The sequence below is a fragment of the Sceloporus occidentalis genome, unplaced genomic scaffold, assembly GCF_023333645.1.
Source record: "Sceloporus occidentalis isolate IW3139 unplaced genomic scaffold, rSceOcc1.0.p SCAF_13, whole genome shotgun sequence".
In the NCBI taxonomy this organism is placed as follows: domain Eukaryota; kingdom Metazoa; phylum Chordata; class Lepidosauria; order Squamata; family Phrynosomatidae; genus Sceloporus; species Sceloporus occidentalis.
In genome coordinates this window covers 12,892,198-12,917,462 of record NW_028316993.1, presented here as the reverse complement: position 1 = coordinate 12,917,462, position 25,265 = coordinate 12,892,198, and the positions used below count along the sequence as shown (strand labels likewise).

Below are 25,265 nucleotides of genomic sequence, written 5' to 3'. Positions count from 1 at the left end.
CTTTGTTTTAATTACTTCCAACAGAGTGAGCTTGAGACGTTCATTCGTCTTGATGGCTCAGGATTGTTTCTGCCTGCTTCAATCCCACCGGCTCTGGGAGAGGAATTGGACAGTTGGAGGCAGGAGTAGGCCAGCACCAGGACGAAAGTCCAAGGAGTAAGGCCGCATCCGCACTGCAGAAATAACCCAGTTCCACACCACTTTAAATGCTATAGCTCTATCCTACAGAATCCTGGGATCTGTGTTTTGGAGAGGCCCCAGCACTCTTTGGCAGAGAAGGCTAAAGACCTTCTAAAATTACAAACCCCAGAATTCCATAGCATGGATACAAAGCGCTTAAAATGATGTCAAGCAGCAATATTTCTACAGTGCGGATTGCACCATGGCAATTCCTGAGCCCAGCTTCCAAGGAATGTGTAAGGAGATGGTAACCATTTCAAATGTCCCTGGGTTCATAAAGCACCTTTCATGTATAATCGCCAGCAAGTCCTACTGGACTTTTTCCAAAGTCTTCAAATGCTGAAAAATCAGCGAAATGAAGTCAAAAGAGGGACTATTATCCTAAAAAAGGGACTTCTCCATGAATTACAGGATGAAGCTGATGAATACTAGTGGTTGTCTCTGATGCCTAGTCATCTTAGACTTCGGGTGAGGATAAGAATGACTAAATGTTCCATCACAAGGGTTTAAGATCCCCCTCCCCTTTTCTAAATTGCTTCCGTCTTCAAAACTATCACATCAGGGAGAAGGCTTGACTAGTTTTATGTGTGCAGGGAGTTTGTTATGTTTCTTGAGCAAATGTCTAACTAGTCCCCGGAGAGCAGCCGTGCCAAAGCTTTGCATTTATTATCATGCCGCTAGGAGGACCTCTGCCAAACAGAGAAGGACAAGGGATTGCGGAGGGTGTGCACTTGGCAATGAACACTCCCCAGAAAAAGAAAAAGAAACACTGTTTGGCTGCCATTGCTCTATAGAGTTCCTACATTGCCAAGACCAAGATCATAATATCAGGAAAACTTGAGACCTTTGGGATTTTTTTTCTTTTTCTTCTAAAGTTCCTAGTCCTTGTTATTATTACAGAGAGACTCTTGAAAGTGTCTTGGTTGGAGGCCTGTAAGTTAGTCTCAAATTTAGATGCACCAAGAGTGCATCTACACCATAGATATAATGTGGTTTGACCGCACTTTTAATGCTGTCGTTCCAACAGATGGAAATCCTGGGATTGGTAGTTTTATAAGGTCACTTCATTCATCTGAGGACTCACTCTGTTGGAAGTAATTCTTTGCCAAAGAATGCTGGTGCCTCACCAAACTACAAATCCTAGGATCTTATGGGGAGGTGCATTGACAGTTAAAATGGTGTCAAACTGCATTATTTTTACAGTATAAGTACTGAATGGTGAGCAACACATAGGGAAATCCAATTGATTCAATGGCTCTAATTTAGTCAGGACTAACAATAGGATTTAGGCCACCGGTCGCATTTACCAAAATTATATGTTCCTGAAAGGGATGTTTCTAAAAGGCAGCCCTATCATCATGGAGTGAAAGGTGTTAATCCCAATATCTTCCTAATGTATTCTTTGCATATCACCCTGCTCCTCATAACCCCATAGCTCTCTACAGTTGGTCTGCCATATCCACGGATTCTTTATCATGGATTCAACCAACCACAATATAAATTCCAAAAAGCAATTTTTGATTTTTGCTATTTTACGGTGTTGACATTAATGGCTCTTAAATTGTCTTCAGCGTGAATGAGACACCTCCAGTTCAACAGCTCCGATAAGGGGCACCATTTCACTACACCAGTGTATATAATGGGACTTGAGCATCCACAGATTTTGGTATCCATGGCGAGTCCTGGAATCAAACCCCAGTGGATACCAAGGGCCCATTGTATTTATATACAGCAGCATTTCTAGAGAGTGCTGGGGGTGTAGACTGCACTGGGTGACACCTCGGAAGTTGTGTCCCTTGGTGTGCTTGTGGGAAAGGAAGGAACTGCTTCAGTTTTTACTGTTGCACCTCTCCATGGATAGAGTGGGACTTCCAGAGACTGAAGTCAGCCTCACTTTCAGCACCTTGGATACTACTTCCATTTTTCAGGCTACAATCTTGGAGGGACCTGGTCCACCTGCCTACAGGTGGCAAGGAAGACGGCTGGAATATTGTCAGCACACCACAGCAAAAACTTTTAGGTCTCTCACCAAATAGTGCCTGGACATCTTCGGAGTTGCAAACAATGGTGGGTAGACTGGAATGGCCTGGGACATGGGTGGCCCCTTCAAGTGTCCCAGTCCACCTGTCATTGTCGGCAAGTAGACCAGAGCCTTTCTCTTCCATCATGGCCCAATCTACTCCTGCAGGACCATTGGCCTGGCTGCAGAGGGGGCACCAGGTATGCATTACCACACTGTGGTTACCAACCCTAGTAATGCCACTGTTTATGTATGCCCCCTATCTTCCCATTCAGTCACCCCAACCTGCATGCACAGAGGCAACAAACACAAAAACCTGTCTTCTGCAACCCCTCCATGGATTATGCAGTGACGCCATCACAGAAATGTACCACGCTCATTCCAAAGACAAGCCTGAATCCTCTTGGTAGTCTTGACTACAGCAGACGCATGGAATCGATGTGATTTGCATTTGTGTTGACTCGCCATTCGACAATGAACTCAACGGGTCAACTTTAGTTGAGAGTCCCCCAGAGGATACAGGCCACAGCATCCCGGTTTTTCGTCCCCTTCCCCTGCGGAATCCCAGAGTCTCCAGGAAACGTGGATTCAACCAGAGCTTCAGAGCCATAACAAAACAGGGGAGAGAAAAAGGAGGGAGGTGGATCAGCTCGCCTGAGGCCTCAGCAGCTGCTTCACGGCTGTTTCATTCTGCACTATGCTCCCAGAGGTCTGGCAAGCCGTAAGGATGCCCAGATTTCTCTCGGAAGCCCTCACCTGAGCGACAGACCCATTAGCGCAATCGAGGCAGCAGCCAAATACTAAGAGAGCCATTGACCCCAGTGCAAAAAACTCCACTTATGTCAGATAACAGGGCTACACAAGGGAAGCCGTTGCAAGCCTTTATCTCTGGACTCAAGAAAGCTCCGAAGTGGAACGCTTGGGACTTGCTTGAAGATTTTTATTTATTTACTTTTCTGACAGCATGATTCCATCAGCATGCACACAATCAGTTACGTACACCGCTTTCCCCGGAGACAGCCTGATAAACTGGATCGAGAGATTTCCCCCCAAAGAATAATAGAACTGTAGAGTTGGGAGGGACAAAAAGGGTCCTCCGGTCTAACTCGCTGCCAAGCAGGAATACACAACTACAGCATTTCCAAGAGATAGCAATCCAATCTCTATTTAAAGGCCTCCAATGAAAGAGAACCCACTACCTTCCAAAGGAATTGGTTACACTGTCAAACAGCTCTTAGCCTGAGGAAGCTCTTTTCTTGGAATTTGAATCCATCTCTCTTAGCCTCTGGAGCAGCAGAAAACAAGCTCGCTCCATCCTCTACATTGCATTCCGACCACTTCACATTGCATTACATTACAGCTCCCTAAACCCAAAGGAAACAAGTCAACATAACCCCCAAAGAGTCAAGGCAACCTCAATAGTTAACTTCCCCTGCAATTGAACTGGGAATGCATTGGTTTCAACATGCCATTCAAAGCTGTGATTAATCATCATGGCTGCTCCAGTGTCTGCAGAACAGCACCCCCTAGTGCCACACCTATGCAAGTGCTACTACAACTAAGGCTGCATCCGCACTGCAGAAATAATCTGGTTTGACACCACTTTAACTGCCGTGGATCAAGGCTATGTAACTCTAGGAACTGTAGTCCGTTGTAGCACTAGTGCTCTCTGACAGCGAAGGCTATCTCACAAAAATAACAAATCCCAGGATATCATAGTATGCAGCCATGGCAGTAAAAGCGGTCTCAAACTGCATTAATTCTGCAGTGCAGATCCAGTCGAAGTAGCTATGCAGGGATGTCTTTTAATGATGGGTGGATGCTGCATGTTTATTTCTGCTGCCATGTATTTACATATATATATATATATATATATATATAGATGTTTTAAAAGGTCAGTTTGTGTATTCATACGCAAACAGAATCTGCCCCTCTCAAACACAGAATCAGTTTTCCAGCATAAGAAAGAGATGTTTTTCCCCCTTTTCTTCTTTCCTAGTTAATAATCTTGAACCATCATGTTCCAGAAAGTAAACGGCCAGGAATCCGATGACAAGTGTTTCCAATATTTATGTTGAAACCCTGGTGATCTTGGGATATCAGCTTTATTATTTAGAAAAGCAAAGAATGGCTGACATATCTCAATACTCTTTTGTCTGTTTTAGATTCCCCTTTAAGAAGTTATTTAGTTGTTAACTTTGCATTTAATGCCAGATCTCTCCTCCACTTTGCTGGAAAATCCTCTTCCTCAGCATGTTTCCACCCCTTAGCTATAACTATTCCAGCCACTCATAATAAAAGTCTATTAGGGCTGCATCTGGATTGCAGAAATAATGCAGTTTGACACCACTTTAACTGCCATGGCTTAATTTAACCGACGGGAAGTCTGGTTGCCATTTTGTCACCGCATCCTTGACACAGAAGCCTTCCTATATTAAGCCAGCCCTTGAGAAGGCATCTCTTTATGAGGAATCCTTGCGCATCCTTAAGGTTCGGGCAACGCAGCCTCAGGAGGGCAGATGGAGGTGGCATGCAAATTTACAGCGCTTTATAAATAAAATCTAATAATAATAATGGAGAGAGCCTTCAGCCTCCCAAAGCATTGCACTTCCATCCCTTGCATGCCTCCCTTCCATCTTTGCAGGATGCTAGCTGCCTCATGCCAATGTCCTGTTTGATGGAGGTCATTGCCAGGAATGAGCCCAGGTACAAGCTCATAAACCGAAAGAACAAGCCATGCCTTTTTACTGCCTTCTGTTTTTTACGAGGAGATGCTATGAACTGGAACAAGATAATATTCTGTTCTTGAAATGACCAGGGCTGTCCGCTTGAGGAACTTGCCCCGGGAGAGATGGTTGCATCAAGGTACTCCGGAAGAAAGCAAAAAACCCACTGTAGGCCACAAGCGATAGAGTCCCTTTCCACCAGTCCAGGGCTCTACCACCTCCTTCTTCTGCAGGCTTCAACCAGCCCTAAACAGGCATGGAAAGTGTTTTACACAGCTTTAATCCCTAACTGCTAGTTAAGATGCTGTAAGCCGTTTAATGTGCTCTCAGCTTCCCTGTTGTGAACTTACCCCCCAAAGGAATACAGCAAAGAGGGGATCAGAAATGGTAGGATTTAGTTATCTGCTTACCCAACCAGGATCAAGGGGGGGCTTGGGTTGGGGAGGAGAATCATTGGGAAAAGGCCGAGAAAGAGAGATAAATAGATGGGAATAATAGCTCCTGAGATCCTACATTAGAATCATAGAGCTGGAAGGGATCCAAAGGGCCATCCAATCCAAAACCCCACCATGCAGGAATACACACTCAAAGCATCCCTGACAGATGGACATCCAGCCTCTTCCATAGTGGAAATCCACATTCACATATTGACACAGTGGTTGTGCTATGCCACTCTTGGGTTGAATGCTGACCTTGTCGGGATTGATAGTGTACCTGCCAGCGTGCCTCTGTGCGCATCTACACTGTAGAAATAATGCAGTTCCGACACCACTTTAACCGCCATGGCTCAATGCTATGGGATCCTAGGATTTGTAGTTTGGCACCAGAGCTCACTGACAGAAGACGCAAAGTGCCTGGCAATCTCAGAATCCCATAGCATTGAGCCGCGGCAGGTAAAATGGTGTCAAACTGCATTATTTCTACAGTGTAGATGCACCCTATGAGCCACTTACAACCACAAAGTTGCCCACTTTGTTTATTCCAGTGGAAATGCTGATGGGAAACCCAGTAGACAACTGGAACGGGCAAGAAAGCATTTAGAGATACCTTCCCATCCTTTGTTTTCCTTTTAAAACAAACCAAAAAAACCCTGAATCCTCTTGTTACTATCAGCTGCGTAAGACCCACTGAACTGATGACATTTACTTATCTATTTCAAGTCACCAATTCCACGGTTTATTTATGAGGCCTAAACAATATGATTCAGGCTACCAAAATACTCTTGTTACTATCAGCGACATCAGACCCACTGAACCCATGGCATTTACTTACGCATTTCAAGTCGCCATTCTACGGTTTATTTATTGGGACCAACCAGTATGATTCCGGCCACTGAAATGCCACTTTTTCAGCTTGGAAGGACTCTGAAAACCCTATCATTTGCATGGCTGTCTAAGTGGAATCATAGGGTTATCGCTTTGCGGTGTGAAAAGGGCCCCAGAAAAAGATAGGAAACTTTGCTCCATCTCTCCGCGGCCAAAAGAGGCTGTTCCTTGTTCGGAGACAATTAGCCTTCATTGTGGGTTTTTCATTATCTTGCTCAGCAGCAGCCATGGGGAAAAAATAATAAAATAAAAGGAAGGTAGATTTTGCAGCAGAGAGGCTGGACTGTTTCAATTCAATGTTCCTCTCAATTAATCCCAGAAGCAAGCAGAGAGTGGGGGGAAACCCCATACTCTGTGTAAGGATTTGGGCTTTCCCCTTGAAAGGCCTGCAAGATAACTAACCACTGGGGATGCAGACCATCAACTATTTCATCCCTGCATGCGAGGATGAATAACTGCAGTACTTTTACTCCTCCGCATGACTTTCCTGGTGCTTGAACACCCCAAAGTCTTTTGGAGGAACTCGTCTGAATAAGGAGGGAAAGCAAGTGCGTTTTTGTATGACAAAAACTGTTTTCTGTGCAGGAAACACTGTTATGTTTTTGTGCAGAAAACACATTTAGTGTACAGAAAACAAGGGATGCATGGGGGAAAATTATGTTTTTTTGTGCAAAGTAATTTATTTGCAACACTTTCGGATATTCAAATAGACTTTGGGATATTCAGATTTATTTGCAACACTTTAGGATATTCAAAGTAATTTATTTGCAACACTGTAGGATATTCGCTAGGGTTAGGGGCACAAGACCCCCGTCACTAAGAAAAAATCGCAAATAACAAAAGCACCATATTTTTACCTGAGAGGACACCTCTCTAGGAATCTCTAGGTCCTCCAGTGCAACTCTGTTGTCAACATCTGACAGACACTGGCCATAGACTTGCACTGGAGGAGCTACAAAGGCCTAGTAGAGTGTTCTCTCTAGGAATCTCTAGGTCCTACAGGGCAACTCTGTGGTCAACGTCCGACAGACACTGCGCCGGAGGAGCTACAAAGGCTTAGTAGAATATTCTCTCTATGAATCTCTAGGTCTTTCAGTGCAACTTTTGGTTAAAGTTGACCACAGATTTGCACTGGAGGACCTAGATATTCCTAGAGAGGAACATATTATTCAAATCCGTGAATAATCAAATCCGCAAATATCAAAGCCTCAAATGTGGAGGGATGAGTGTATTCAAATATTGGAACGAAATTGAACAAAAATTCCGTCTGGTCTATTATTCTGCCAACTGTCAGGAAACCCATTTTTCTGACCTGGAGACAAATCATCGCAACTGTCCTTTCCCATTGCTACTAACTGATGTTAGAAGGTTGATCTTCTATGTAAATCCCAGGTGAGAACTTTTATGGAGTTGCATGGAGGTGAGAAGTCTTTGGTTCTCCAAATGTTTCAAACAACAGTTCCCATCTTCCCCCTCTCCAGCATGGAGAGCATTGCTTGGGGAGCATTGTGGGAGATGCAATCCACAACACTGAGAAAGTAATCTAGTTCCGAAATGAAATGAAATGGATTTGGTGAGGCTATGTTGAATTGTTAAGTGTCACAATCCTCCATTTACATGAGCAGACTATCTCCAGATCTCAGCTTCTGGGAACGAATGACAGGCAGCAGCTACCAATTTCCCATTCTGCTTATGAGCTTGCAAAGGAATCTCTTTGGCTGGTGTTAGAAACTAAATGTTTTGGACCAAATTAGATATTGAGCTATTACATTATTTTATGACTGTCTCCAAGGCTCTTTAATTGGAGCAGATTTCCAGTCTCTGAACCATAAAGTCCACAAATGGGCCTTAAAATAATCCTGCCAAAGAAGCCATCCTGTTTCAGAACATCAAGATCCATAGAAAGCCCAAAACCAATAAACCCAAGACAACCAAATTTGACTGTTCCTTTGAACCAGCTTGAAGAGCAATGGTTGGCATAACTTGGAAATGGTTCTTTCTTGTATTGCAGCGCCCAGAATCCCCCTGCCAGCATGCCCTCCAAGTCTGGATATGTGCAACAGGCTCAATACAATACAAAACTGAGCTGAAGGAGATGTAGACTTCTTTTATATGCCCTGTATAAGCCTAATATAAAACAGGTCGAAAGTACTACAGGAGAACTGTATAGCATAAAACTCTGCTCAAACTTATGCATTATTTGTGCTATGGAGCCCATGTGCAGAATGGCAATGCTCAGCGACTGAACCAAAGACACAAAATGTGCAATCCAGTGCACAGCTATGAACAATGTACCGCGTGCATCCATGCATACAATGTTCATCCAAGTGCAATGGCACCACATGAGAAACTACACTTCCACAACCTTGATCTGAAAGCAGCCGTCCAACCACATCTGTAGGTCAATATTCGCCTGAGTGAGACAACAAGAGAAGTCAGGCCCAGAGCTTCATCTCTTGGCAGATGCTCCAAAATTGGCTCGAGCAAATCTAAAACAAAACTGATGGGGTGGTTTTCAGTTCAGGTTTTAAGTCATAAATCGTTACAAAACCCACTCAGACACATGACACAAGTTCTGTCTGGTGTCTTGAGTTCTTTAGGATTCTCACCTGTCTCCCTTTTCTACTTGGATACTCTTTCTTCCAGCTAAGTCTGGTTCCATCATAAGACATCCTGAAGACATTGCCTTGGGTGGCATATTCGGAGTAATGATGGAAAACTTTGGAGCATCTGATATGATGGTATCTTTGGAGATACATCACATAAGCATGCCCAAACTCCCCTGTGTCTACCCTTGGTATCAACTAGGGGTTGGTCCCAGGACCATCTGTGGATACCAAAATCCATGGGTACCAAGAGCCAGTGTGGCATAATGGTTTGAGTGTTGGACTATGACTCTGTATACCAGGGTTCGATTCCCAGATCGACCATGAAACCCACTGAGTGACCTTGGAGAAGTCACACACTCTCAGCCTCAGAGGACGGCAATGGCAAACCTTCTCCAAAGACAACCCTATGAGAGGTTCCCCTTAGGGTCACCATGACTTGAAGTCACACAACAATAACAAAATCTGTGGATGCTCAGGTACCATTATATATAAAATGTAAAATGGTTTCCCTTATAGAAAAGGTCAAAACCATGGTTTGCTTTGTGGATATTTTTTTTGGAATCTCTGGATATGGAGGACCAACTTTATAAGGGATGCAGCTGAGCAGATATCTGGAGTAAGCTTGTGTGATGGATGAGGATGCTTCACAAAGGCAGGGAGGAAGGGTGTAGCCTCACGACACAATTATAGTGGTCTGATACCACATTAACTGTCATTAATGCCATGTTATGGACTCCTGGGATTTTGGTGAGCTACATAGTACAACGGTTTGAGGGTTGGACTACAGCTCTGGAGACTAGGATTCGATTACTTGCTCAGCCATGAAACCCACTGGGTTGACCTTGGGCAAGTCACTCTCTCTCAGCCTTATAGGAAAGCAGTGGCAAACCTCCTCTGAACAAACCTTGCCAAGAAAAGCCCACGATAGGGTCACCATAAGTCGAAAATGACAACAACAGCACAAAATTCTCTTCCGTGAACTATAGCACTAAAGCTTTCTAGCAGAGACTTCTAGCTACAGTTCCAACGTTCTCATTCATCCTGCTTCATTATAGCACTGTGATCCCATTTTAACTGCCTTGCCTCAATCCCGTGGAATTCTGGGAGTTGTAGTTTTTCAAGGGACTTAGAATCCTCCTCCAGTGAGAGCTGTAGTGCCTCACCAAATTGCAAACCCCAAGAATCCATGGGATAGAAGCACGGCATTTAATGGGGTGCGGTAATTGGGGTGCATGGATACAAACACACCGGCATAGCATTTTTACACCAAGGAATAGGACAGTGAATTTCACCCATGACGAATTTTTTGCAGACTGGTGCCAACAGCCCGAGGATTTCGAGACAAGCTTGACTAGCACCATTTCTCTAGGAATATTCAGAGGGAGAGGTTTAGAGAAATTCCAAATCCTTGCGGCTCAGATTGGATCTTGGTAAAAACTATCTTCCTATTCTTTCGTAAGTATGGGAAGGGTTTACAAAGGGGTATGCCCACAATCTGTTGTCCTTGTGTGCACAGGGATATCCCGACAATCTCTTCCTTGAAAGCTGTGGAAGGAACAGGACCTCCATCTCTCCCTTCAGAAGGCAGATTTCTTTCAAAGTCGTGTCGATGTTTGCCGGATAACATCACAGCAGCAACAGGAAGATAGCGCAGTTCCCCCAAGACCTTATTACAATTCGCAGAGACTTCGTAGAATATCAATTAAGGGCAAAAGGAGGCTGCGGCAAGCTTGGTTTCCCAGGGTTGGAAGCAAACCAGGGCCTTTTGTGGGTCTGCAGCAGGGGTAGGCTATTGTAGGGTGATAGAGGCATTGTTGTGGCACTAGAGAGCTTCAACAGGGAAGGAGAAATATCCTGCAACACTATACAAAATTCATGGGCCACAAAGAGATTTTTGCAGCCCATGCCTGGGGCTAGTCCTAGGATTGCCCAGAAGTGTCTGAAGATGGCCTCACTGGGCCACAAGCCAAGGCTCCTCCTTTCCCTCCTGGCATCATGCCACCCGGCGTACCAGTCACTCCGCTCAGCTGCGGCAGTTAAGGGCGGCATTTATTACTATTGCTATTATTATATTTTGCCCATCGCTGGATCGGCATTGCAAGCGCTGGCAGGCACAGGAGGACCTTTCGGGCCGGGGATTTATTTGGCCTTAACTGTCAGCTTAAGAGATGGTTTTCCAAATGGGAGCTCAGGCGTCAAAGCTGCTTGAAGATGAAGAACAGTTCCCTGCCAAAGAACACTTAGTGCCTTCCAGCCTGGAGAGATTTGCATGATCTGGAAGGATGGGATGGAGAAACCCAGCAAAGGAGAGAGATAAAAGCGGCCCCAGTACAGCAAGATGTGGTGGATGGACCTGATTGTGGTAGCTCAGACTGATGGGCTTTGCAGTCCAGCCACATGGGGAGGGACCGACAATCTTTGCCTTGGGTATGAAGGCAGAGGAGAGTGTGGGGAGACAAGCTGGAGCAATGGCTATTCATGCAACAATGATATCAAGATTTTCAACAGGGATTGGGGGGGACTCACTTTTTGAACTACAAAGCCCATAATCCTGCCCAATGGGCAATGATGGGGGATTTGGAGCCTTACAGTTTGTAGTGTAGTAGTTTCAGCATTGGACTACAACTCAAGATCAGAGTTTGATTCGCCGGGGGGGGGGGGTCACAGACTCTCAGCCCCGGAAAGCCCCATGATGGGTTTATCTTGAGAATACCATAAGTTGGAAATGGCTTGAAGGCACACAACAATAACAACCCCCCCCCCCAAAAAAAGGTGGAATGTTGACCTTCTAATCTAAAATGCTTTCCTCCCCAAAGCCTTCAGTGAGGTTATTGTGTCTTTAACCTCCTGACAACAACCCTATGAGGTAGGCAGCTGGTCCCTTCCAGGATTAGCACAGCTGTGAGGCAAGCAAAAACAGGTGTTGCCCTCGCACCCACAAGTGATGCCCCTTGGTCTCCTCTGGTCAGGACTAGCAATCGGATTTATTCCAAAATGCCCTTTCTAATGGAGCAGGGCCATTTATCCAATAGCTGTGAGCTACATGGAGAGCTTAGAAAAGGTACTTTCTTGGAGGGTATTTCCTGGAACACTCAATTCAAAAAAGCAGCTTTTCTAGGTTGTGATGGAAACCCACAGGTAGGACATGAAGGCAAGTGGTCCCGGGTCATGCAGGCAGAGGATGATGGAGATTGTAACCCAACACATCTGCAGATTGCAACAGATTGGGGGGGGGGGGGGGGGGGAGAGTAGCTCTGCAAGACCTTAAAACAGAAAATACAGCAAAATACAGAGGCAAGCCTGGCTGGTGGAAGGGAATGCCCGGTGGGTGGCAGCATGAGTTACCACACTGGGATGTCACCAACCCTAGTGCCACCATTGAGGAGACCCACTGAACCAATGGAATTTCCGTATGTGTCAACTGAGCATTGAGCATTGATGTTTTTTGTCTGCATGGAACTAGCAATTTCATTTTGGATTTGCCCTGAATCAGCAAGGATGCAACCTTCCGTTCTTAGGGCAATAGGCCTTTTTTATTTAATAGTCCGCGTCTTCTTCTTTTTCTTCCATCACTAATCTCTCCTTGCTGAGCTCTCCATTTCTTATCTTCTCCATCTTGACTTTTATTCTTAAATCCTGCAGACCTCAAGAGAGGAAGGACAGACTGCTTTGCTCAGCAAGATCCATGGATGAGACAGGTGCTGATAAGAGACCCAAACATCTCCTGGGAGCAAGCAATGCTGAGTTTGACTCTTTAGCCATGGACAGCACTCCAGGGCTGAGGCTATGGATAGTAAGAGGGGTATCTATATGGTAGCATCCGAGTTTTTGAATACCTTCCCCTTGGAGGTCCGACTGGCACCTACATTGCTATCAAGTGAAAACATGGTTGTTTTCAAATACCTTTGGAGCCTAACTGGTTTCATATGGGTCCACAGACATGCAGGGTCTTGAATTGCTCTAAAGTGTTTTAATCTGGCTTTTCGACTTGTTAATATGTTTTGAGCATTTTAAAATATTGCTTTTCACTGAACAAGATGATTTTCTTGTACCCCTAGATCTCTTGAATGGCATCATTCGAGAGCAGAATACAAATGTTTTAATAAATAAATCAAGAGTTGCATTCTAGCAAGCAGAACTTGAGAAAGGTTCCTTTTGGAGACTACAACTCCCAAAATCTCACTGCTAGCCTGGCCACTGACTCTGGATCACCTGGAACATCTCCATATTTCATCTGATTTTAGAAGTTAAACAGGGATGGGGCTGGTTAGTACTAGGATGGAAGTCTACCAGAGAAGACCAGAGATCTCCAGGTAGAGCTATGAAAGTAATCCTATTTGAAACCTTGGAGAACCACTACTGGCCATTTTAGTTGCCAGTTTTCAGTAGAAGAAAGTTCTCTCTGTGTTGCTCCTGTATTGAACTTTCCAAAATCTATAGTCAATGCTGATCTATGACCATAACAATGATGAACTGAACTGAACTGAAATAGTCAGTGCTGCTTCCAGCTAGGTGGATGGACCAACCATTAAAATGGCTGTGACTGGTGGCTTCCATAACAGTGGGATGAGGATGGACTGCAGTTCCCATCATGTCTGACTCTTGACTATGCAGGCTTGAGCTGAGGAGATTTACATTCCAACTATGCCTCGAGGGCTACCATGACTTTCCTACCTGTCCAAAGGAATACTTCCCCTTGCAGAAAGCAGATGCTTACCAAGTGGCCAAGAATCCTCCTTGGAAATCCCCTCATGCAAAGACCCCCTTGAATCCCATTTTGGAAGAAAGGCGGGATGCAATGTACATCCAATGAATAAATAAAATAAACAAACATTCTTATTTGGTTGTGCAAAACTCAAATGTGAAAAAACTGGGGGGGGGGGGTCGGTTGAAGGATAGGAGAAGGGGAAGTCAAGAGAAGGTTGGACAAGCGCAACCCACCAGACGGAGCTGGCTAATAAAAACCCATCATTCATTAAGCAGACAACGTTGAAGGATCCTGGGACCTAGAATCCAATAACCACTTGAGGGCCACACTTGCCTTTCCCTTCAACTATTTTTCCCAATAATAATAATAATAGCATGAGAGGTCCATATTATATAACATGGATGGAAATCATCCAGCTTTTGCTAGAGTCAGCCCTAGTGAGTATAACTAATGATGAAGAATGATGGGGACTGTAATCTTCCAGTAACGTCTGGAGCATCACATTGGGCCCACCTCTGAAAAGAATATCCCTTATTCTAAAGGAGATTGAAACCACCAGGATTCTTCTTGTTCTTATTGCAAAAGGATGCCCAAGATATGGCAGTGTGGGAGAGCAGAGAATGTGCAGGGGAGCATGTATTACCGCCTCCCCAGACCACTATTCCTGAAGGGCCACAAGATTGAATCCTGTCGCAGGCGCCGGCCAAGAACGCAGGTGGAGAAACTCAGAGGGAAAGGCATCAGCAAGAAAAGCACATCCCTGGCCTCCCACCCGGCTTTCGGAGCAAGCTGGCCCCTGCCCTCCTCGGCAGACATTAACTGGTGAGAGCATCCTTATCAAATGTGACACGTTCCTCGTGCTCCCGCTTGGGCTGTGACAGCTGTCGCATTGGGAGGAATTACAGAACCTGGATGAAAACAGAAGCTCAGCACTCTCACAGCATTATCACTGGATTTTCCTGGGTTGATCTGTGGGGGAGGCAGAGGGTGTGGGTAGAGAAGGTTTGGAGAAACCATCTCCCTTCTCATCTCACTCAGCCATTGTGGCCAGAACCTCTTGCAAGCACCTGTTTGCATTCTACTCAGGATCCATCTATCCATTCATCTATCAGTGGTTTCAGTGTTGGACTGGGACACGGGAGACAACCATTCAAATCCTTCTCTACAGAGGAACAAATTCCACCAAGACAACCCCTTGACAGGTTTGCCTTAGCTTTCCCAGAAGTTATCAATGACTCAAAGGCACATTCATTTTATATAAAGAGCCAGTGCAGTGTAATGGTTTGAGCATTGGGCTACAACTCTGGAGACCAGGTTTCAATCCCCTGCTCGGTCATGGAAACTCTCTTGATGACCTGGGTTGAGTCACAGTCTCTCAGCCCTAGAAAATCATATGACATGTTCACCTTAGCGTCACCATAAATTGGAAATGACTGAAGGCACCCAACAACAACCTATGTAGCTATTAGCCAGTGTATAACGGATACAATTCAGTTCCATGGTTGTGTAAGCCACGTTCCACAGGTGGAACTGATTCACATGGAACCCAGTTCTGTTGCCAGTCCTCTAGGTCTTCAAGAGCAACTCTATGGTCACCATCTGTCAGAGGATGACCATAGAATTGCACTGGAGTACCTACAAAGGCTGCAAAATTGTTCCCTCTAGGTCCTCCAGCGCCACTCTATGGTCTGCCAGAGGTTGATCACAGAATTACACCGGAGGACCTACAAATGCCTAGAGAACTCTCTAGGTCCTCCAGCACAATCTCTGGCCAATGCTGACCACAGAGTCTGACTGGAGGACCTAGAGATTCCTAGAGAGAACATATTAATCAAATCCGTGAATAATCAAATCTGCCAAAGTCAAAGCCGCAAATGTGGAGAGCCCTTCTTCCCCCAGCCATGCAATTTCTCCCTCTTTTGGACCCAGAACAAAGATGCCAAAGGGATTCTGGGCTGGACCATATGTGCAAGAAGCAAAGAGTTAAGCAATGACCTAGAAAGGCAAAAGAGGTCACTGCATTGCCTCCTTCTGGGATCCAATGCAAGGAGGTCCCTGCAAGCTCAGGGACTGGCAGTCGCCTCCTCAGCACCAGCTGAGGCCAGAGTTAAACAAAACGCATCGGTGCCCTCAAGCTGGCACCTCTTTAGGGAGAGGGAAGGGGTGGGAAGGATGCAACCACACCATATTTTGCTTGACTTCACTATCCCACTCTTATTGTTTGCAAAGCCCTGCAACACACTGCGTGACCAGAGAATTTCACTGGAGAATCATATTCACCACAGATGACCAGACAAGAGACAACTTTGCAAACCTTTGTTAAAAGTGAGTGAGTCAACTGCTTCCTTGAGTGCTTTTTTGGAATAGTCCAAAAAATATTCAATATAATTAAAGTACTCCTGAATCTTATTGTCCTAAATAGAGAAAACCCATTGAACAAAGGACTTTTCTTTGGTGTTGGATCACCATTCCACAAATCAGCAAAGGAGGTGCGGAAAAACTCAGGAGAGACTCATTGCTATAACTCTCTACCAGCATTTGAAAACATCCATTTTTGTGTTTTTATCCATTGCACACACAGATATTTCCCTCACCGTATTCTTTTACATACACACATATGCATATACATACATACATGTATGTATGTATGTATGTATGTATGTATTTTTCCATACCAAAGCACTCAGCCTAGCAAATGGATCAACAGCTGCTGCAAACAGTTAATGTTTTGGAGATCTGGAAATATTTTGCATCTCATTTCAGATCTTCAGTTTGCTTAGACAAAATTCAGGGGAAATTTTTTTATTGGACTATAGCTCCCCAAGGATTCTGGGAGTTGTAGTCCAAAAAGGGAACTTTCCCAAGCTCTGGGTTTCAGAGAAACATAGAATCATAGGACTGGAAAGGATGCCTAGTCCAACCCCGACATGTAGGAATACACGGTCAAATCACGCCCAAAAGATGGCTAGAAATAAGACCAAACCAATGTTTATCATTAGAAAATGCATCAGAACGAACAGAACACCCCAAAAGATTCACTCTCCATTTCATTTAACCTCAGCTTCGGAAAGTCCACACGAATATGTTTAAATTCTCATGGAAGACATGGAAGTTAAATTTCCTGGACTTGAAGAAGATTTGCCCCTCCATATCATCTTAACTAAGAAGACAAATTGCAAAATGCAGGCCTGTGAATAACATCTTCAATTCATTTTCTCTCCTGTTTGGTTTGTAACCCCTTGCCTGATGAAGAAGAAGCCGGTGGAGCTTCGAAAGCTTGCAACATGGATATTGTGCATTTTTGGTTTTCCCAAGAAAAGGATCCCTGTTTGGCTGATTTTACTGGAATTGCTATATGGCCAACACAGCTACCCCTGGGTCCTTTTAAAGAGGGATCTGTCAGAGGGAGGGCTTGGGTTGTGTATTCCTGCATGGCAAAAAGGGGTTGGATTGGATGGCCTTTGGGGTCCCTTCCAACTCTTGGATTCTAGGATTAGAGCGAAAAAGCCACCAGTTTTGACAGCGCAGTTCCTCCCTTCTCCTTTAGGGGGCGACAAAGAACACATCTGGCCAGAACAACCATCTTCCCCTATATATATAATTGAAAATTGTTTAATACTTTTTAAGAAACGGCGTAGGAGTTGCAAGTGGAACATAGAATAAATAAATAAATAAATAAATACACTTTGGGTTCTGCAATTTTTTCCCTCTCTCCTAGCCCCAAAGCAGAAGCCTTCCATGTTCTGATTTTTTAACTGGGAGGGACAGAGACCCCTTCCTTATGTCAATACCCCATAAAAAAGAAGAGGGATCTTGCAGCTTGCAAAGGGGGGGGGAGCAATAAAACTCACGAAGCTGGCAAATCCAATTGCAATGTCGCCTGCTCCAGAAGATGCTCAGCGGCTTTTTAATGCTCCCAGAAAGATAGGAAGAGGGAAAAGAATCACCTTTCCAACCAGTATTCGGAAATGCAAGCCAGGCTCGATGGTTTTTCTATGTTCTCCCCTTCCAAAAATTAACACCCCACTTGGAAATGGCCAAGTTGTTTGCAATGGACCCCAGCTGCAAAGATCTCTTCCCAAACCCATCAATAATAATGATTTTTAAAACCCTCCTATGCTTAAAAGCCTCTTTAGAGCTGGAGGATTTATTGGTCGGGTTTGGCATGGCTCTTTCCAACAGGCCAAAGAGGAAGGGAAGCGGGGGGGGGGGGGAAGAGGACAGTTTTGGGGGGAAGAGTGTAGATTTCCCCCCTGAATGGAAAATGCAGCAAAAGATGAGCCACAGAAAAGGGGAAAAACCTAGGCATAGACCGGGAACTGGTGCCTGGTCTGCTTCCTTCTCTTCCTGGAGGAAAGCAGAGAAAGAGGCAGACAAGGGGGCATTTATTCTCTATCACCCCCCCCCCCTTCCAGCCCCCCTTCCAGCACTAAACATGCCAGGAAACACTTGCAAGTCTGTTCAGCCCCCTTGGCATCCTTTCGCCCATTGCAACATGCCTTAGGATGAAGGCACCCTTCTCTTAAAAAAAGCATCCAACTTGGATGGAGGAAGGCACTCGACCCTCTCTTCTTCTTCTTTTTGCAAGGGACCTTTTGGGTACCATTCTGCCAAGTGATGGATGGAGGAGAGGGAGATGCTTCAGGAAAAAAGGAGAGATGGGGGAAAGGAGGGAAGAGAGAAGTGAAGAGGGGACTCCAAAGGAGGGGTCCGCCTCTATCCCTTGCAAGCCACTCTGGCCCTTGCTTTGGGCCTGATCCTGAAGAAGGGGGGATCGAGTCTGAGGGAAACTCAAGGAGTGAATCACTTGCCTGGAACCCTCTCCATCCCTCACCCCAAAGACCACATCCATCCCTTTCTTCTCGCCTTGGCTTGCTTTGAATCCATCCCTCCCATAAATATGTTGATAGAGCAATATGAATAGATGATAGATAGATAGATAGATAGATAGATAGATAGATAGATAGATAGATAGATGGAAGGTTGGGTAGTTAGATAGCTATGTAGATAGATGGATGAATGGAAGGATAGATAGATGCAGATAGATAGATAGATAGATAGATAGATAGATAGATAGATAGATAGAGGTAGAATAGATAGATTTCTCTATATATACATAGATAGAAGATAAATAGATAGATGAATGGAAGGATAGTTAGTTAGATAAGCAGATAGAGAGAAAGAGGGAGAGAGATAGGTAGAATAGATAGATTTCTCTCTATATATACATACACATATATATAAGATATATAGACAAATAGGTAGAGATAGAAAATCTCTCTCTCTCTCTCTCTCTCTCTCTCTCTCTCTCTCTCTCTATATATATATATATATATATATATATAAGATAGACAGACAGATGTTCAGATAGAGAGAGGTAAGATAGATAGATAGATAGATAGATAGATAGATAGATAGATAGATAGATAGATCCCTTAGTAACGGGAGGACTGCCTTACCTGGTCTTTGTTCAGCAGGACTTTAACATCTTCCAGGTGGAGGCAGCCAAGGAGCCGAAGTTTGCCATCCCTTGGGGGGGTCTGGGGTCGATTTTCCAGAGGGAGGTGGCTGGGTGGCTTATAGATATATATCTTTTAAAGAGAGAGAGAGAGGAGGAGGAGATGCTGTGCCTGTAATAAACGAGTGAGAGGAATGGAGATTTGGCTGGTCTTGCAAAGAAGAAAAAGATAAAGTCTCCTCGGAAGTTGCGGCGTCCACGAAGCTCCTCCAAAGGCAAAGCCCCCCAAAAGAAAGATGTTCCAAGAAAGAAGAAGCAGAGAGAAAGAGAAAGAAAGAGGAAAGGGGGATCCTTTCTCTCCCCTCCCCTGCCCCCCACCCGAAAGGAGGGGGGAAGGGTCCTCTGCAAGGCCTGGATCCCTACTGGATCACTGGATCACTGGATCACTGGATCCCGTCACTTGCTCTCCCTCCGGAGTGGATCCCAGATCTGGGGGTGCCAAGGGGGCTTGAGCCGGTGGGCATCCTCCTGGCACTTGGGGGCTCGCCTGGCCCCTCTCTTTGCCCACCGCCGCCTTCCTCTCTACCTCCTTTCCTTCCTTTTCGCGTTCCTTTCTTATCCTTCTCCTCCTTTTCCTCCTCCTCCTCCTTCTTCTTTTTCCAGCAGCAGCAGGCAAAGCTGGAGGAGGCGCTCTGGTTCCTGCAGGGCTGGAGTGTGTGTGTTGGTTATGTGTTGTGTGTGTGCGTGTGTGTGTGTGTGTGTGATGCCAACAGCAACAGCAGCAAAGGAGAGCTTGCGCGGATGGATGACAAGGAAGGAAGAAAGGAAGGAAGGAAGGAAAGAGAGAGGAAAGGGGGGGGATGCTTAAGGAGGCCCTGGACAGATCCAGCCTGGAAGAGGAAGGTTGGGATGGAAGAAGGATGGAGCACTAGGTGAAGGAAGGTTGAAGATGGTGGAGACCCTTTGGGACCCGTTCCCATGTTAACTTGCGGGTCAAACCCGTGTTTGGCTTCCCTGCATCCTATGAGGGATGCTTAGCCCTCCTGGTCCTCAAATTGGTGCCAAGGCTCTGGAAGGATACAAGGGAGGTCTTCTGGAAGGGAGCTAAGCGGAGTCGGCCCTGGTTAGCCCTTGGGTGGGAGGCTGCCGAGGAATGCCAGGTGTTATTTGAGAAGAAGGTCTAGGAGAAATCACCTCTGAGGATCCCTTGTAGGGTGGCCATAGGTCAACAGGCAACTTGAAGGCACCTACATACACATACAGAAAGACTCCTAAAAGGCACCAGATCTGGTCTGGTCTTGGAAGCTACATGTCCTGCTTACCTCTCCTGCGGACAGCACAGCAGGGGAATATACAAAGGAATAGCCCAAAGTCCAGTCCAAAGGTCCCACAATACCAGTCAGTCAGTCCCAGCAAAGGGCAGAGGCAAGAGCTTAGTCACAAGACAAGTCCAGAGGTCGGATAACCAGAGTCGGGAATCAAAGAGCAAAGAACACAGGAACAACAAGGCTGCAAGACTGGTTGCCCACTGCAAAGAACCTCTGCAGCTGGAGGTCTTTTAAAAAGCCTCTGACCTATTAGCTCTCCTACTAGGAGACTCCTTGACCTGTCTTGGCTCCACAGGTCCTCGCACCTGCAGCCTGGAGTCCATAGAGTCTGTTTCTCCCTCTGCAGCTTCATGCTGAGCCTCCTCTGGGACTCTAGATCCAGGCAGCCCCAGATCTGCCTCTCTCTCAGCCTCCTCCATGTCTTCAGGGTCGGAGTCCTCTGACTGCACCTCTAAGCCAGGCCCAGGGCAGTCCATGATACCAAGCAGGGCTGGTTAGCCCTTGGGTGGGTGGCTACCAAGAAAGACCAGGCACTATAGGTTATATTTCAGAAGAAGGACTGAGATAAAGCACCTCTGAGGATCTCTTGACTGAGAAGACTCTGGGACAGTCATGGTGGTGCCCATAACTCAATAGGCAACTTGGTGGTGATGGTGTGTACCTTCAAGTCATTTATGGAGACCCTTAGGTGAACCTACCATGGGGATTTCTTGGCAAGATTTGTTCAGAGGAGATTTGCCATTGCCATTCTCTGAGGCTGAGAGAGTGTGACTTGCCCAGTGGTCTTCATGGCCAAGCCGGTAATTCAACCTTGGCCTCCAGAGTTGTAGTCCAAAGCTCAAACCACTCCGCCATGCTGGTTTTGCTGTCATCTTGTGCATGTGTCAAAAGGCACCAGATCCAACCTGGTCTTGGAAGCTAAGCAGGATCCGCCCTGTTTAGTCCTTGGATGGGAGACTCCCAACAAAGACCAGGTGCCATAGGTTATATATTTCACTGGCAAAACCACCTCTGAAGTTTCCTTGCCAAAGAAGACCCTATGAAATTCATGGGGTTGCCATAGGTCAACAGGCAATTTGAAGACACATACATACACATCCCCTAAAGACACCAGATCCCATCTGATCATGGAAGCTAAGCCAGGCCAGCCCTGGTTAGTCCTTGGATGGGAGACCGCCAACGAAGATGAGGGACTGTAGGCACTATTTCAGAGGAAGAAACTGGCAGAGCCACGTCTGAGGATTCCTTGCCTTAAAAAAAACCTAGGAAATTCATGAGGTTCCTGTATGTCTTTTATTAATAATGTATTTTAAATTAATTAAGTTACTCTCGTTATTGTTTTATCCTTGTTTCGTTATCTTTGGCCATTGGTTTGACTCTATCCTGTTTTAATGGTAGAACGTCTCCAACTGATGAAGAAGGCCTTGCAAAGCACAGAATGGCAGGAAAGCAAAAAATGGAGAAATTTGCACAGCTTTCCAAAGCCTCAATGAGATTTCCTTCAGCATAAGCATTGCATAGGACGAGGCGGCAACACCCACATTTTTGATGTAATGATTTGTGGAAGCCATGTGGGCAGATGGAGAGTGAGAGAGAGAAAGTGCGTGGGAGAGAAGCAGGATCTCTCACTGGTGAGGAGGATAGAAGAGACAGAGATGTTCATATTCGGACAGGACAGTCATGCTTAGGATGCTGTGAGGAAGGGACATAGAGAGCCTGATTCAGACACTACTTTTGGGTGGAGGTATCTCACCCACTGTTTTACAGAAAGCATTTAAGGAGGACTTGGGTGAATCACTTAAGACTGGGAGGAGGAATGCTCAGGATGCCATTGTGATGCAAATGTAGACCAAAGAAGACAACCCATTGCAGACAGTCATGGCTAGTGAGGGTGATGAATCTTCTCTTCAAAGAAGGTATGGAAAGTGCTCCACCTATATAATCGAACATGGTTCAGCACTTTGGATCACTTCTTTTCCATCTTGCAATATAACCCAGAATGGATTTATGGGCCCTCGGACATGGAAGCCACCATTGGTGTCACAATTTTATCCCATGTGTTGATGCCTACCACCCCAAATAGGTTCCACATCTTGCACAGTTCCTTTATCGTTCAAAATAAAACCTGGAAAATAACGCCTTTTCCCAGCTGACATAAGGACAACTCATTGCAGGAGGTTGCAACATTTCAGATGTAGAAATGATGGGAATAAGTTCCTCAACCCAACTCAGGCACCAAACCTATTAGGTGATCTCTGGAGCTAGTTTAACCTACCTGACAGGGCTGTTGTTAGAATTAAAAGAGGAATCATGTACATCTGACCTAGTGTTTTGGAGGAACGATGGGAAGAAGGATAACAGCTGCAGTCATGATGGACCACCTTTTGGTGAAACTTATTTTGTTTTGGCATTAGAAACAAGTAAAATTTTTTCCCACATCAGTGAGATGGGACTCTAGCCTGGGTTATAGTCTGAATCATAGAATCATTGAGTCATATGGAGTTGGAAGAGACCGCAAGGGCCATCCAGTCCAACCCCATTCTGCCATGCAGGAAATCTAAATCAAAGCATCCCCAATAGATGGCTATCCAGCCTCTGTTCAAAGACCTCTAAGGAAGGAGACTCCACCGAACTTTAAGAAGTTATCCATTGTGGTAGAGATCACCTTGGATAGTTCTTTTAAAGTTTAAACTAAAATCCAATTTGGGTTCCCATGTTCAAGACCAGCTGCCAATGCCTTTTGTACGGCAACCAACATAGCATAGCTTCCATGTCATACTTTCAGAGTATGAAAGCCACTCCTATTGGATGGGTTTAAAGGAGATCCCCAAGATTCTGGACCTTTAAGACCTGGAGTCAAACCTGGACTGGATTCACTGCCCTTGACATGGGAACCACCAGCTTCTGCTGCATAGGAGGCTTAGTTGTGGGTGGTTTTGGTGTGGGGGATGGCACCTGCTTCAGAACACTGCATGGTAGCACTTTTTCAGGAGCTGCTAGCCTTTGTCTGGAGCTGCCACAGGTAGCAGACCATTGAATCAGAGGTGTTCAGATTTTTCAAGAGACATACCCACAGGCTTTACACGGACTCTCTTCACCAAGACTTTGAAGCTAATAAAGATGCCAACCATGTCGGGTGCTTTTCAGCAGTCAAGGCCATTTGTGACCGGCTGAGCGACTGTGATGCTTAGACTTTGGCCCTTGGGGGTCTCTTCCAACACTATCATTCTAATGGAGAAGACTAAGGGAAGAATGTTGACAACCAAAATAGTTTTTTGTGAAGGAGGGGAAAGGTCAGTTTGGATGGAGGATGAAAGCTTCCTTGGAGGCCAGGCACATTTGAAAGATCATAGAAGTACAGAGACGTGGGAGGCAAGCGCTGAAGAACATCGGTTGCTTTGATGTACCCACTCAAACCTGGAGGTAACAGATCATTTGACCTTCTGCAAACCTATTAACTGCAGAACTTGAAGAAGTTACATTTTGCAGTGGGGGATTCTGGGAGCTGTAGTTCAAAGGGGGTACTTCTCTAAGCTCAGATTGGCCATGAGAGTTCAGTGGACTCCCATGTTCAAAGGCAAGACACCTCGGCATATCAGAGAGCTTTTGCCTTCTTCCCTTTGGGGTGAGTTCCCTGAATGCATCTGTTTGCTGGAGGTGAAAGAGGATACAGGACTAAGATGGACTTGCCTTCTGCTCTATCCATCTGACTTTTGTTATAGACACTGCTGCCCTCTCCTGGCTCATTTTAGATCTTCTCCGGAACAAACCTATAGAAGGCCAGCCTTCCCCAACCTATCGCCCTCTGGATGTGCCAGACTACCATTCCCATCATTCCCAGACAACATGGTCCTTTCCTATGGGAGTTGTTGGCCAGCACATCTGGGCAGGGGCCAGGTGTGGAAAAGCTGCCGCAAGGAGACTTTGTTTCAGAGCCTCTGATGAATTCGTTCATTATAGAAAAGGAAGATATTTCACTTTATTAATGGGGGAAGGGGGAGCCTTCATTAGCTGAGCTGCCATCCCCTGGTTAAGTGCATGCTACCAATAATGGCAAATTAGTGTCTGCATGGCCATAAACATGGGGGAAAGAAGCTGTAATTAAAAGCAATTAGTAGAGAAAGACTAGCACACCATAATATAGCAATATCCTCATAAATGCAATTAATAAGTGCATAATACGGGGAATACCCCGGGATTAATATATGCAAATGCTGATACACTGCAGCTGCATGAGAGAGAGGAAATGCCCCCATAAGAAGCTTGAGCTGATAAGCAGCCGCTGAGTCCAGCCACGGTCATCGCTGAGGTTTAGGTATCTCATCTTACTGGGTAAGAAGTCTGAACTTCATGGATTGTTTCTTGCCCAGGCTTTTATAGCACTTTTAGAGAACTTCCAGATCTGGTGGGGAATGTATACTTGCATAAAATACCAATAGGATTCTGGTCAATCTGAGAAGAACGGTGGTTGGAGGGGAGGTCCCCTTCCTGGTTATATGACAGATTTGCAAAAGTCTTTGGTTTACCCCTAGATCTGGGCACCAGCTTTAGTAGCTCCTGTAAAGAAGTCTGGGTGGGTGGGTGGGTGGGTTGGTTGGTTGGTTGGTTGGTTGGTTGATCTCCTTGTAAGTTAATCTGATGGTCTAACTATGGAGTTTATCACACAAAAAAGATCGGAAATTTATCCCATGAATATCCCAGAAAAAGCACGTAATTATGTAAAACGGTTTCACACAATGTTGCACAAAACCCCCTGTTAAAGTGGTCACAAAGAAGCATTAACACACATCCCTTTACTTTCGGGATTTCAGCGACAATGCATTTCCGACATCGTTTTATTTGCGCAATTGCATGTGATAATCACTCGTGCAATTACTCATTGTTTTCGCTTTGTTTGTGTGATGCTTTAAC

General features: G+C 45.4%; 1 protein-coding gene across 5 annotated transcripts in view; it reads right to left on the bottom strand.

Annotated features, from left to right (window-relative positions):
* Nucleotides 1-19,465, bottom strand: part of ADGRB2 (adhesion G protein-coupled receptor B2) — a 124,592-nt gene extending 105,127 nt beyond the window's left edge. For all 5 annotated transcript variants that reach the window (XM_089479336.1, XM_089479337.1, XM_089479338.1 and 2 more), the window contains exon 1: nt 19,028-19,465. The gene's annotated coding sequence lies outside the window, so the exon portion shown is untranslated. The remainder of the gene's footprint in view (nt 1-19,027) is intronic.
* Between the last annotated feature and the right edge of the window lie 5,800 nt (nt 19,466-25,265).